General features: G+C 38.3%; 1 pseudogene; it reads right to left on the bottom strand.

Annotated features, from left to right (window-relative positions):
- Positions 1-12,668: 12,668 nt before the first annotated feature.
- LOC118602690 lies at positions 12,669-12,786 on the bottom strand (annotated as a pseudogene).
- Positions 12,787-12,987: the final 201 nt, after the last annotated feature.

Genomic DNA, 12,987 nt, shown 5'->3' with positions numbered 1-12,987 from the left:
AAAAAGAACCCCAGAAAAAATGCATGTGCCTGTGTATTGTGCGGAAGCAGGGAGAAGGTGAAAATAGGCTGGAGGCCAACTGTCAGGGCAGGGGCTTTCGGACTTTCTAACTGTTGTTAGAATGGTAGTGTTTCTGGCTCTGATGGAGCCTGACTGGCACCGAAGAAGCTTCTCCCACACAATGTTCCTCCATCCTCACCTGTAACTCCATCCTCTCCTGTTCCCAACAGAAACTAAAAATCATGCGGAATTGTGTGCTGGCTGAAGAAACAGCAGCTGGTGATATAAGTTACTGTGCAATGAAATAGATGCCTCAACGCCATCCAGTTTGGGAAGAGAAATCTGTGCAGATTCTGGCCTGGCTAGCATGAACAGCTAAAGCATCCATTCCACAGCAGCCCCAGTGGCAAGCTTAGGCTTCCTGTGGCACCTAAAGCAATAGAATCTGTACTACAGGCTCTGTAGTGTGAAAATATAGGCTCCAGAGGAGATGGGGGATGGGCAAAGAGAAGGAGGTGGATTGGGCGACACATGCAGAGAGAGAGGCTGCATCTACCTACCCTGGGCTGGTGAGCAGCATGAGGTAACACTGCCAGAGAAGACCATGTGCTTTACCCTGCTCACTCTCCTGGTTCGGCTCTGCCTGGCCTGGGTCATAGTGTCACAGGAAGATTCTTATTCCTTAGGATCTAAAAGTATTCTCCTTTTTGAGACCCCAAATGTGCATATTTGGGCAACCTCAAATAGGATTAGACTGGTCTCTCCTCCCTCCTCTAATACATGTGCCAGTGATATTAGTCTGTGAGATTTTGTGTTTGTTCATTCTGTGCTGGGGATGGAATTTGTGGTCCCCCAAATATCATTCTGATGGTTGTGAAAATAGGGGATGGCCAGAGACAGATGCAGGGACTCAAGTATCTGAAACCTAATACTCCTAACACCAGTGATGTGAATTAGTTTCTCTGGAAAGTGACTAGGAATGTGAGCTCAAATCCTAGCTCTACCTTTACTTAGTTCTTGGTCTGGACAAATTCCATAACCTCAATAAACCTCAATATCCTCACTTGCAAAATGAGAAAATGATGTTATTACTATACCACAGAATTTCGTGAGGTTCAGTGCTAGTTCATAGCGTTAGTTGAACAAATAGCAATTACCATCGAAGAATGTGAGGAAGCAGAGATGAAAGGAAGATGAGGTCTCCAAAGACAAACCTCAGTTCTGAATTTTGCTCAGACTGGATCTTATCCCTCCTCTCAGAAGCCAACCATGAATATCACTTAACTCCAGTTGGGTATCACATTCTATTTTTGTCTTCCCCTTTACAGTAGTGATTCTTGAACTCTAGAGTATGTGCAGCAAACATCAACGCTTGTCAAAAATACAGATTCTTGGATTCAAACTTGAGAAATTGACATATTAGATCTCAGGCAAGGTCTGGGGATCTGTATTTTAAAAAGGCACTCCATGTAATTTCTATGAATCTTATAGATAGATTCTAATTTGAAAAACCTGCAGACTACAGGGCAGAGGTTATCTAAATGAATCCAGGACACAGAAGCATCAATGCATCATAAATATAAGGTGTAAACAGAGCTTAATGTACAGAGTATAGTAGTAATTACATTTGGGAGAGGCTTAACTCAGGGTGACATCTAGAATGAGTGATCTCATGGACAGAGGCCCTGCTATTTTTCAGCCTCCTAATAAAACAGTTATCCATTTGGCCTTCTTGATATGACTGAAAAGCCCAGAGATATTCCCAAACATAGATATTTAGTAGTCAGATAGTAGCCTAAATATCCCCTTTTTTATCTCAATGATTCAGATTCATGTAGGCGACCTAATAGTCTAAGTCTCTATAACAATTCTAGGCCTAAGTTATTTCCGTAATCAAGTAACTATTTGCAAATAACAAATTTCACAAAATTAACGAAACGGGAAACTAGCAAGAGCAAACTGTGTCCATGTGGATAATTGCTGAGGACTGTCTCTTCTCAGAATGTCAGTGCAACCAAGGAATATATGTAGGAAAGTGAAACAGGAACAATAAGGACAAAAAATATATATATTTTCTAAGTAGAAAGAAAACCTCATAGTCCCAAAGAGAGTTAGCCACGGTAGGCCTCTCAAATAGTGATGGGAATATCAATTAAATAAAAGCTTACTGCCATGTAATCTTAAATTAAGACGTATTCTGAGAAAATGAAAGTTTGCATCTCTAGAATGCCAACATAGCTGGTTGAGTAGTGAAAAATCAAATCCTTCAGGACTGTCTTGTCTACAACCATGTTTTGCATACCTTTTGTCTTCACCACATTGCAACATGCACATACTATCTGCTATACTCAATGGGTTCTCCCCAAAGGAAAAAAATATTTGAATGACATTATCATTATGGTGTGGTAGACTGTTACATTGTTAGCTCCAGAGGACTCAGTTCTCTTGGAACTCAGCCCTTGGGCAGTCCCCTCCCACAGAGAGCATGAGCTAGCCCTTGGTTTGGCTACTGTGATACTAGCAAGTATGACTCAAGCAGAAGCTTGATAAATATTTGCACATTGGGATTGTCTTTTGGAATGTTCACTTTTAGAAGCCAGCTGCCCTGTCATAAAGAAGCTCAGTCTTGACTAATGAATAATGAGAAGAAAAGTAGAAAGAGGCTTTGGAGGACCATCTTGGACATTCCACCCCCAGCTGAGCTCCCAGCTGAATGCAACTACTCAAGAGACCACAGCTCCACCGTATGGAGCAGAAGAATGCTTAGCTGAGCCAATCAAGCTACAGAATTGCAAGAAATAAAAGATCATTGATGTTTTAAGCCACTGGGTTTGGATGTGACTGTTACGTAGCAACAAATAACTAACATAGAAATTGGTACCTAGAAGTAGGGTGCTGCTATTACAAAAATCTAAAGCATATGACATTGGATTGCTTTAAAATATACCTAGAATTTTGTTTTTAGTCAGGTATGGTGAGGCAAACAAACCAGAAGGTGATTGCTATTGAAAAGGCAGTTTCTTCCCTTGTAGTTCTCATGAGAGTCATTATGCAGAGCCACAGAGGGAACTGCCAGGGGCTATCAAGGAATAGGACTGGGGGAAAAGCATGGACAATGAATTGCCTTTATTGTGATTTTCATGGGAAGGAATGGGCGAGGCAAATAATCGGGCTAACTAGATTTAGGATTGGTTAGTTTAAATAATTTAAGCAGGCTTTGGAGTGTAGAGACTGTCCTGAGTTGTGTGATACTGGCTCTGGGGTGCTTGAGGCAGTGACTCATAAGTGAACACTCACTAAAGGAGATAGTTTGGGGTATGTGTTCTTGATTGGTTCCTTTGTATAGGAAAGGTACATTTGTGGGGTAGTCATTTGCTATCTCTAGGAATTAGTGAGCCCGGCCAAGAGCAGTCTCTCCTGGGTCAGCAAGGCCCCAAGATATCAAATCATCATAAAATTAAGAAAATAAAAAAAACATGATTAATGCAGGATTTTGGACTGAATGGAAGATGCAAGCCTGAAAAATGAGGAGACTATAACTGGAGGCTGGAAGAATACTAAAATTTCTATCAAAAGCTACAGAAAAAGGAACCCATCTTGCATATTGATAAAAGAATGAAAGAAATTGTTAACTGTAGTAGCTTAGAAAATATAAAGATTAGATAGCTAATAAAGTTGACAGTTTAACTAAAGAGATTTCCAGGCAGAATAGTGAATGTGCCAAGTGGCGCTTTAAACTACTTATGGTAAGATATTGTAGGAGAAATAGAGAGCAGCTAGGGAAAGTACTGTTCAGTTTTCAAGCAGAATTTAGAGGAAATATTTCCAACTCAGGACCATTTGTGTTAGATAGTATACTTGTTTCTCATATCCAGTCTCTCCAGCAGGTAAAACATTTTAAACTAAGAATATTTATCAAGGATAAAGATAAACTCTAATATGCTGCCAGTCAAATGAGGCCTGAGAGTAAATATCATATTAATGTTGCAGCTGTTTGATCCCTTATTTAGACCTCTGAAATGTTTAAGGCAATGCTTATAGAACCTCTCACCTAGACAACATCACATCTGAGAATCTTAAGGGCATTTGACCACAACATACTTATTCTCAGCTCAAACTAGGGAGAGACCAATGACACAATATTTGCAGATGTGAGTTTTTGTCAAATTGAATGGATTTTAAATTTGTTATTTAAGACGTTCACAGCATTTTTAAAGGAGTCGCAGAAGCTTGGACTCAGAGGAGTCAGAAGTCAATGAAAAGAAGTCTCTGAGCTACTAACTTACCATTAGCAGTAAAGAGTCTGAAAGTACTACTTACCTGCAAGTAAAAGCCATTATTTATAGAAAGAAAGCCATCTCAGAAAGTAGAGCCAAGAACCCAGAAAATCAGAGTGGAGGAGAACAATGTGTCAAGGAACCACTCTCAAAGAGCACAACAAACATTCTTTCTCTTCCCTTAGGTGGCATGTGCCTGGATTACATAATTGCTATGGAATGATGACTGTATACCCTCTGCATCCTTCCCCTCCTTCCATTTTTGTAAAGCAAATGTCTGTCGAGGTTATCCTTTCTTGGTGTCACCAGTAAATGTTGAATGTGTGGGGTGGATAACTTGTTTTAGTTCATAGCTCTGTGTGGGGTGGATAACTTGTTTTAGTTCATAGCTCTCTTAACCTGAAGAATCATACCCAAGGGACCTCATCTACACCTGAAACTGATTTATGTGACAAGATGCTGGGCACCAAGCTTGAACCTGATGCTGAAATGGGATGTTATTACATGGGTGCTGGGACAAAGGTAAGTATATTTTGAATGTAGGACAGACATGAATCATTGAAAGTCAGAAGAGAGAATGTGATGTTCTCTTATATTGGTGGTCCCCAGTGATCCATGCTTTCGGTATTTGCACTCCTGCATAGCCCTGTCCTACATTGTCTCTGGGATTGGCCATTCGACTTGTGTTGGCCAATGAGATTTTAGCAAAATGGTGCAAGCGCAGGCTTGATAAGCACTTGCACTCTGGAGCTTGCCCTTTCGGTACATGCACTCTTAGAAGCCATATTCTATGCTGTGAAAGAGCTCAGACTAGAATACTGAATAATGAGAAGCTCTGTGGAGAGGCTGAAGAAGCACGAGAAGTCATTCTGAATATTCCATCTCCAGTTGAACCATCAGCTAAATATAACTACATGAGTGACCTTCGTTATAGAGTATAGAACAGCAAAACTTCTCTGCTAAATCAATCAACTCACAAAATCATGACAAATGATAAATCATTGGGATTTTAAGCCAAGGAATGAGAAATATGGCCTGCAGCCTAAATTTGGTCCACCACATGTTTGTAAATAAACTTTTATTGAGACATTGCCACTCCCAGTTGTATCATGCATGGCTTCTTTTGCATTACAATGTTAGAGACCACATGGGCTATAAAGCCGAAATGTTTACTATACGGTCTTTACAGAAAAAGTTTGCTGGTCCCTGTTTTAAGCCACTAACTTTAGCAGTGGTTTGTCATGCAGTAGTAGGTTAATGAAACAGGTGTTTTACTTAATGAAACTAGAGAAAAGTGGAAGTCTGTACTGAAGTAAGTATATGTTACAAAAAGAGAGGAGAATGGAGGAAGAGGAGTAAGGAGAGAGGAGAAGACAAAATGCCTAGAGAGTGAGAGGAGATGTAGGGAGAGAATTTGATTAAAAAAAAAAAAAAAAGATGAGAAGAACAGAGTAAAGGGGATAGGTTTCCTGAGGAGTGAGTATTATAGTCAAGAGTAGTGTTTGAACCTTGGAATTTTTTGGTTAATAGGTAAGTATAAAGTCATTTTTTTGTTTTGTAGGTTACTGCTATAATTTGTGAAAGCATCAGTACTATTTGTCAGCACAACATTCATTTCCCTGTAAACTGTGCCTCAGAACTATGATTTTTAGTAACTGTACAATATGCTCCGTTAAATATCTAACGACTCCAGACTACCTTCAGCAAGATATGTCATGTCACTGTCAGTCCCTTAAGGCTGCTATTACCAAAAAAAAAAAAAAAAAAAAAAAAATATAAACTAAGTAGCTTATAAACAACAAGATTTTTTTTTTTTTTTTCACAGTTCTGGAGGCTGGCAAGTCCCAAAATCAAGGCGCTAGCAGATTCAGTGTCTGGTGAGAGCTTTTTTTCTGGTTCATAGAAGGCATCTTCTCTAGCTCTAAGTACCTCACATGGTAGAAGGGCAAAGGAGCTTTCTCAGGCCTCTTTTATAAGGATGCTAGTTTAATTTCAAAGGTTCCACCTCCTAATACCATCACACTGGCTTAGGTTTTCAATATATGAATTTGGAGGGGACACATTTATCTCATCACATGACTCAGTTCTGACAAATGAGATGTAAGTAGAAATCACTGGTAAGGACTTCATGGAGAGCCTTTTAAAAGGACAAACAACTGGCTTTATGCTTCCTTTTGCCCTTTCACTCATTCTTCTGTCTGGAACATGGATGTGATTTGTATAATTGTAACAATTATCTTGTTACCACAAAGATGGAAACCCCGAGATAGGGACTATAAGGCAGGAAGATAGAATGAACTTAGATCCCAAAGAGCACCTCTGAATGGCCATATCAACCGTGGACTACCTCCCTGCATACCATTTGTTATGTGAGAAAAATGAATCCCTTCTTATTATGTTTCAGGTTTCTTTTACTTACAGCATCAATAAATCGTAACTAACATAGATTGTGTCCTCACCTTTTCTTTGGAATGCAGCCCTGTCTTCAAAAAGTTGGCAATCAAAAGGTGAAAAGTTGGGCTACAACATGGGAGTTGCTTTCTTTTTCTTTCAAGCTATAATTTAGTTTTGGTTAAGCAGCTCCTACTTTTACAATTTTGTAAAGAATAAAGAATAAATGCATTCTCCTGCTATTCTGGCTTGTTAAGAGTGAGAAATTGAAATTAAACTTAATTACTGGCAAAATTATATTAGACTGCTTAAACTAATGTATCATAAATTTCCCTTAAATTGCACATTCCTTTTAATCCACTAATAAGGTAGATGGAATTTTTTTTAAGTTTTAGTATGGAAAGAGCTATGGTATCATTAAAGATCTATGGTATCATTAAAATGAAAACCTCCTTTTTTTTTTTTTTAAACTTCTGAATTGACTGCTTGGATTCTGCAATAACCTTCACACTTCTTTTCTAATGTTTTTTTTTTTTTTCTGATACCAATCAATTCTTCAATTTTCTGACACCAACTTGTTATCCAACAATTCAATTCAATTATAATATTAGCTATCGAGAGTTAGCTCAGCCTCAGGGATGGGGCGAGGATGGTACAGAAGGTTAGAAGTCCCAGGTTAAGGGCTCAATCTCACAAGACTGCCCATTTCAGACACTAGTCCTTGACTACCAGTATTACTGACTAACCGGCAATAAATTGGCATTCTCATGACTTCCTCCTTGAGTTCAATAATTTGTTAGGATGGCAGAGAGAACTCAGTAAAACTCTTTGCTTATGTTTTCCAATATATTGTAAAGGACAAAATGCCAAAGGACCAAATGGAAGAGATGCATAGAGCAAGGTATGAGGAGCAAGGGCACAGAGAGGCCATGCCCTCTCGGGCTATACTGCTCTCCGAGGAAGTGAATGTACTCACCAAACCAGAAGCCCTCCAAAGCTAATTGTTCAAGAGTTTTATGACCCAAAATTCAGCTCTGCCTCCTTTTTCCAAGTTTGTGGGGTGGGACTAAGAGTCCCCCTACTCCCACCCCAATTACATTTTTAGCCTTTTTGGTGACTAGCCTCCATCTTGAAGTTACCTAAAGGCCCCACCTTAAGCCACCTCATTAATATGAACTCAGTTGTGATCAAAATGGGCTTCTTATGAATAACAAAAGACACTCCTATCAGGGAATTCCATGAATTTTAGGAGCTCTGGGACAGAAACTAGTGACAATGACCAAATATATTTCTTACACCACAGCCCACATTCCTTTTTCTCCTCTAGCTTGCCATACTAATGACATAAACATAAATTCTACAGAGTATTTTCCTAAGTGCTCAATGAGTAGAAACTTCATAAAATCTTCAATTCTTATTCCTGTTGGAGGAAGAAATGATAGCCAATTTAAAACTCTGCAGATAATTTTTAATTACTAGTCGATCAAAGTCATATCTACCCTGTCTGACATTCCCACCACAAGCTCTCCATGAAGTCCAGTTTTTTCCAGGCAGGAAAGCATTTTGTATGAAAGAAAGTGTGACAGGCCCTTAAACTTAACCTGGATCAATCTACTCAAGGAGATGAATTCCTTGAAATATGGGTCATCTACTTATGAAAAGTTTTCCTCTCCTCAGCTTGTCAAATCTTTCACAGTCTTTGACATCTCTGAATAGCCCAGTTCTGGGCAGAAAAAACACACACACACACAACAACAACAACAACAACGGCGACAACAACAACAACAAAATGATTTTTCTATCTGATGTGGAGATTGACAACTCTTTAGATTATGGAGATGATTGGATTCATATAGACTAAAGATAAGGGGAAATCTATATATGGGACAAAGTTTCGAGTCAGCTATGCTAACTAGAATTTTACTATCTAGAAGCGACAACCTTGGAAGTCGAAGATTTTGAAAATAAAAAGTCTCTCAGGACAGTTGAATTTGTTAAAGCTATGTCAGGAGATCTTCCCAGTCTGTAGATAGTTTCTGTCTAAAGTGCTCTCTTTCTTGCATATCCAGAGCCCACCCATGCACCTGACTGCCTTTGCCTGGAACTTAGTCTTTCTGACTTCAAGTACCCCCCAAAACAGCTGCCTATCCTGACCCCTATCACGCCCTCACCTGTTCACCATTAATCCTTATAAATCAGTTCCCTGTTTCAATTGGTTGGACCTGACCTCACCTGACTTCAACTACCATCTGTTTCTGTAGCGAAGACTGAGGCACATGCACACTGAGTCTGTAATCTAGTTATTGGAGCTAGTCCCCCACCCCACCACTTAACTATGATAACTGCCCAGAAAAAGTACCATGCATCCACAAACATGCACATATGTACACATACCGTACACACATACATATACACACAATAGTGCAACGCTCAAAGTTTATCAGACTGTTGTAAAGCTAATTCTTAGAAGAGATAATCCTGATGCTCCCCACCTTTTTAAAGCTATATTTTTGATATAAACTTTCTCTTCAGTCAAAAGTTTTTCTTAATAAATACAGGTTTTACAAAATTATTTTCAGTACCTGATCAACTAAAACATGTAATCAATTCTGATAATTAGAGTAATTAAAGTAATCAGTAAAGGCAATAATAGTTTGCCTTCTTAAAAAATTTATTTATTTATTTATTTTTTTTGCCAAACATATACACAAAAAACTATTAGGTTACCAAATAATTAAATTCTATTTGATAAAGTATTGTATAGACCCATCCTAGAAAAGCTAAGGAGTACAAAACAATGCTAAAACTTAGTAGGATTAAAGCTGGATATATAGTTAAATATAATCACAGAGGGATAAAGTAGATCAATTCATTTGCAAGATATGAACATGATGTATCTAGAACAAATAGTTTAACTATTTGGATGTGGATTATAGCTAATCTAAAAATATATAGGTATATGTAGGCTAAATATAAACTAGGTAAATGTCAAAAAATGCATCTATTATATTTTTGCTTATATGTAAAATATAATTTACACCAGTGTTTGAGTTAATGCTTTCAAACAAAAGTAAGGCAAATTGAAAAACTTGTATAAATGTAACAGAAAAAAATGAAACAGAGAAAAATAAATTTTCTATTAAGGCATAATAAATAAGTAGGGATATAAAATGAATGATGACTAAAAATATGAAGTACAAAATGCTTTAAAAATCTGTCATTAACAAGATAAATCGAAGCAAGTAAAGTAGACAGAAACCAGTGGCAAGAAGCAAGCTGGAGGTAAACTCTTGGGGAACGCGGTATTCCTAAGTAATCTGCCTAGATGAAATGCATCCAGACCATAAAAAGCTTAGAAACTAAGAGTTAGCATATGCTTGACATTCTAGTCTGTGTACCTTTACTGAACTGACCAAAACACTGCCAATTTGTATTGTTTTGTTTTCTGCCATCATAATGGATAGTTACTGAGCAATTGATTGTATCATTGTGCAGTTGGTTGGATTTGGTCATTAAGATGGATGAAATGATTGGACCAAGTGTTTCATGGTCTGGTGATCTTGATCACCTTAATGACCCAGTTGTATTGACTGTGCAGAAACCTGACTGCCATGAATCCCCTCCATCTCCAATTGATATATTCTTATAATCCATATACTGTCCTTATAGCTGTTTCCATGCTGTCTCTTTTTTTTTTTTCTAAGTCTCAGAGACTAAGGCACTGCTGAAGAAGATCTAAAATTAACACAAACCAACAACATAACTATATTAAGACACACAAGTCTGTAAACATATTGTAGATAATGAATTCATGAACACCACCTACTAACTGAGATGCTGTTTTTAAAAAGCTGCAAGATAAACTTTTCCTATTGGAATTCATCAAATTAAGGTTTGTAGATTCTAAAATGTTTTCTTCCATCCCCGCCTCAATATAATTGTAAGTTAAACATTAAGTGTAAATTGGATTCTTGCAACTGCAGGGTGTGGTGCCCTGATCTCCTGCCTGCATTCACTAGTGTGGCAAACCTACAGGCTTAGTATTCTCCCCTCCTCAGCCGGTGCTGACTGAGGCTGGTGAAACCTTGAATTAAACCCTGTCCTCTAGATCTGATGCCTGAAAATTCAGCTATGGCTGTTGGATTTTCTTCATGCCTTATAAGCATCCTTTGCTGCCTCCCTCACATCTCAGCCCTGGAATTCCAGGGTGAATCTTGAGTTCCCGGGTATCCTGTGCCATAGCTCTAACTCTAGTATTGGCCCTGGCCATATTATCTTATTTCTACCCAACTTTCGCCGTCTTGGTTTGAAAACAGTCACCCAGAGACAGTAGTCCCTTCCCTTTGACCAGTGCCCCACTTTGACTGTAATACATCTGGCCAGAGCCTGGACCCCACCTGGCACCTGTCAGCTCTCCACTCTAGGAACTGGAGCCTTGCCCAAACACAGCCTTCTGGCAGGGATTCTACAACATATGGGCACAAATCCCAGAATCATGACTGCCACCTGCCTGATTCCCAAGGGCTTACCCACTGCTGTGCCCTGTCCTACCAGATTGGCCCTTGTGCCCAAGATTGCTTGAATCATGCCTGAGCTTGTTCCATGATTCCCAGCTGGGCTTTGTCCTGCCTTTTCTGGGGCTAATTCTATAGTCCATCTCCTTGGCGTTTGCTCCACTAGCCTGATGTTTCTCATATCTAACATGTTTCTCACATAAAACCCTCTCAAACCTCAACTTAGTGGAGGAAATATCAAACTGGGGAGTCGGAAACCAGAATTTCTAGTATTGTCTCAAACACTAACTACTCATTTTGACTTTCTCAGCTTTAGTTATCTGACCTACAAAATGGAGGTATTAGAGCACACGATTCTGGAAGCTATCTTAAGTTCTGAACTTCTTTAACTCCATGAAAGGCTTAGAATTCAGAAATGTGAAGAAATTATAAAACGAATATGTATACAATTAGTGAGAAATGTTTCCATTAGAATGACTCTAGGTCAATATGACACATTTTGATTTGGTTCTATTTAGCATTATATTTATGATCTAGAAAAGGGAGTAAGCAGTGAAATTTGCAAATTATATTAAATTATATTAAACATTATTTATTAAACATTATTTATTATATATTTATTTAGCAGCACTGGTAAAGACAAAATATTACTATAAATGAGCCTAAAGAGGTTAGAAAGGTGAGCAGAGAAGATGTAAATTTTTTAGTTAAAAAAATGCCAACAAATATATTAGAGGAGAAAAGTTATTCAAAACGGATGCTATGAAGGTGAGAAAGACAGCAAAAACATTGTCCGAACTAACCAGAGACAAATTTGGTAAAATTTTTGGATTAAGAAGCAATGAAGTAATGTAAAATAAAAACCAATATGGATTGAGAAACAGAGTAGTAATCAGACAGTCACGCCTAACTTTATCCCTTAAGGCAGATAGACATGGTTTTCAATCCTCCCTCCCTTACCTTTCTCTCACTATGGAGGTTTAAAAAAAAAAGAAAAAAGAAAGATACTTACTTTTTCTACTCTTCCTGCTATCTATGTTTGATCATTCAACTCAGTTCTGTCCAATATGACAGAAAAATCTGTCCAAAGGACAAACTTTGTTAAAGGAACAGATATTAGTTATCAGTGCTGCCTCTTCCCTTTTCCCCCTCGGGTGCCTGGCTGGAAGTCTCCTTAATACTTGGAGCTGCAGCGTCCATCTTACCACCAGAGCAACACATATAGGATTGAAAAACAAAACAAAACAAAACAAAACACAATTAAAGGTAGCAGAGAAGAGGAAAGAATCTGAGTCCCTAATGATTTCCTTCACAGGATGATTGAATGCAATCACCTACTGCCATTTTTCTTGTTATAGAATACAGAACGACTTTTTTTTTTTTTTTTTTTTTTTTTTTTTTTTTTTTTTAGGCAAGGCAACCCTTGGTTGGCCTCACAGATTGCAAAGATCTTGTCAGCTTACAATCCTTTATTTTTTATTTTTCATGCCTACAGCACCTGGTTTCCTAGGCGGTCTCCCATCCAAGTACTAACTAGGCCTGACCCTGCTTAACTTTCAAGATCAGATGGGATCGGGCTTGTTCAGGGTAGCATGGCCGTAGACAAAAATGACTTTTTTTTTTTTTAAGTCATTATTAATTGAGTTTAGTTAGTTAGTTATAGCTCTAGGACCATCCTGATACATCCTTTTTGTCCCTGGTTTTGTATCAGCATACATATATATTCATTCTAAAAGCTTTTACTCAGCAGTGTGTTAAGCTCATATAAATGGCTGGATTTTGTCTATAGTATCATTTCTGGGGCA

This window comes from Rousettus aegyptiacus, unplaced genomic scaffold, assembly GCF_014176215.1.
Source record: "Rousettus aegyptiacus isolate mRouAeg1 unplaced genomic scaffold, mRouAeg1.p scaffold_m13_p_4, whole genome shotgun sequence".
Taxonomy (NCBI): Eukaryota; Metazoa; Chordata; class Mammalia; order Chiroptera; family Pteropodidae; genus Rousettus; species Rousettus aegyptiacus.
Note: the sequence above shows the minus strand (reverse complement) of the source record. Positions and strands in the feature narration are given on the sequence as shown.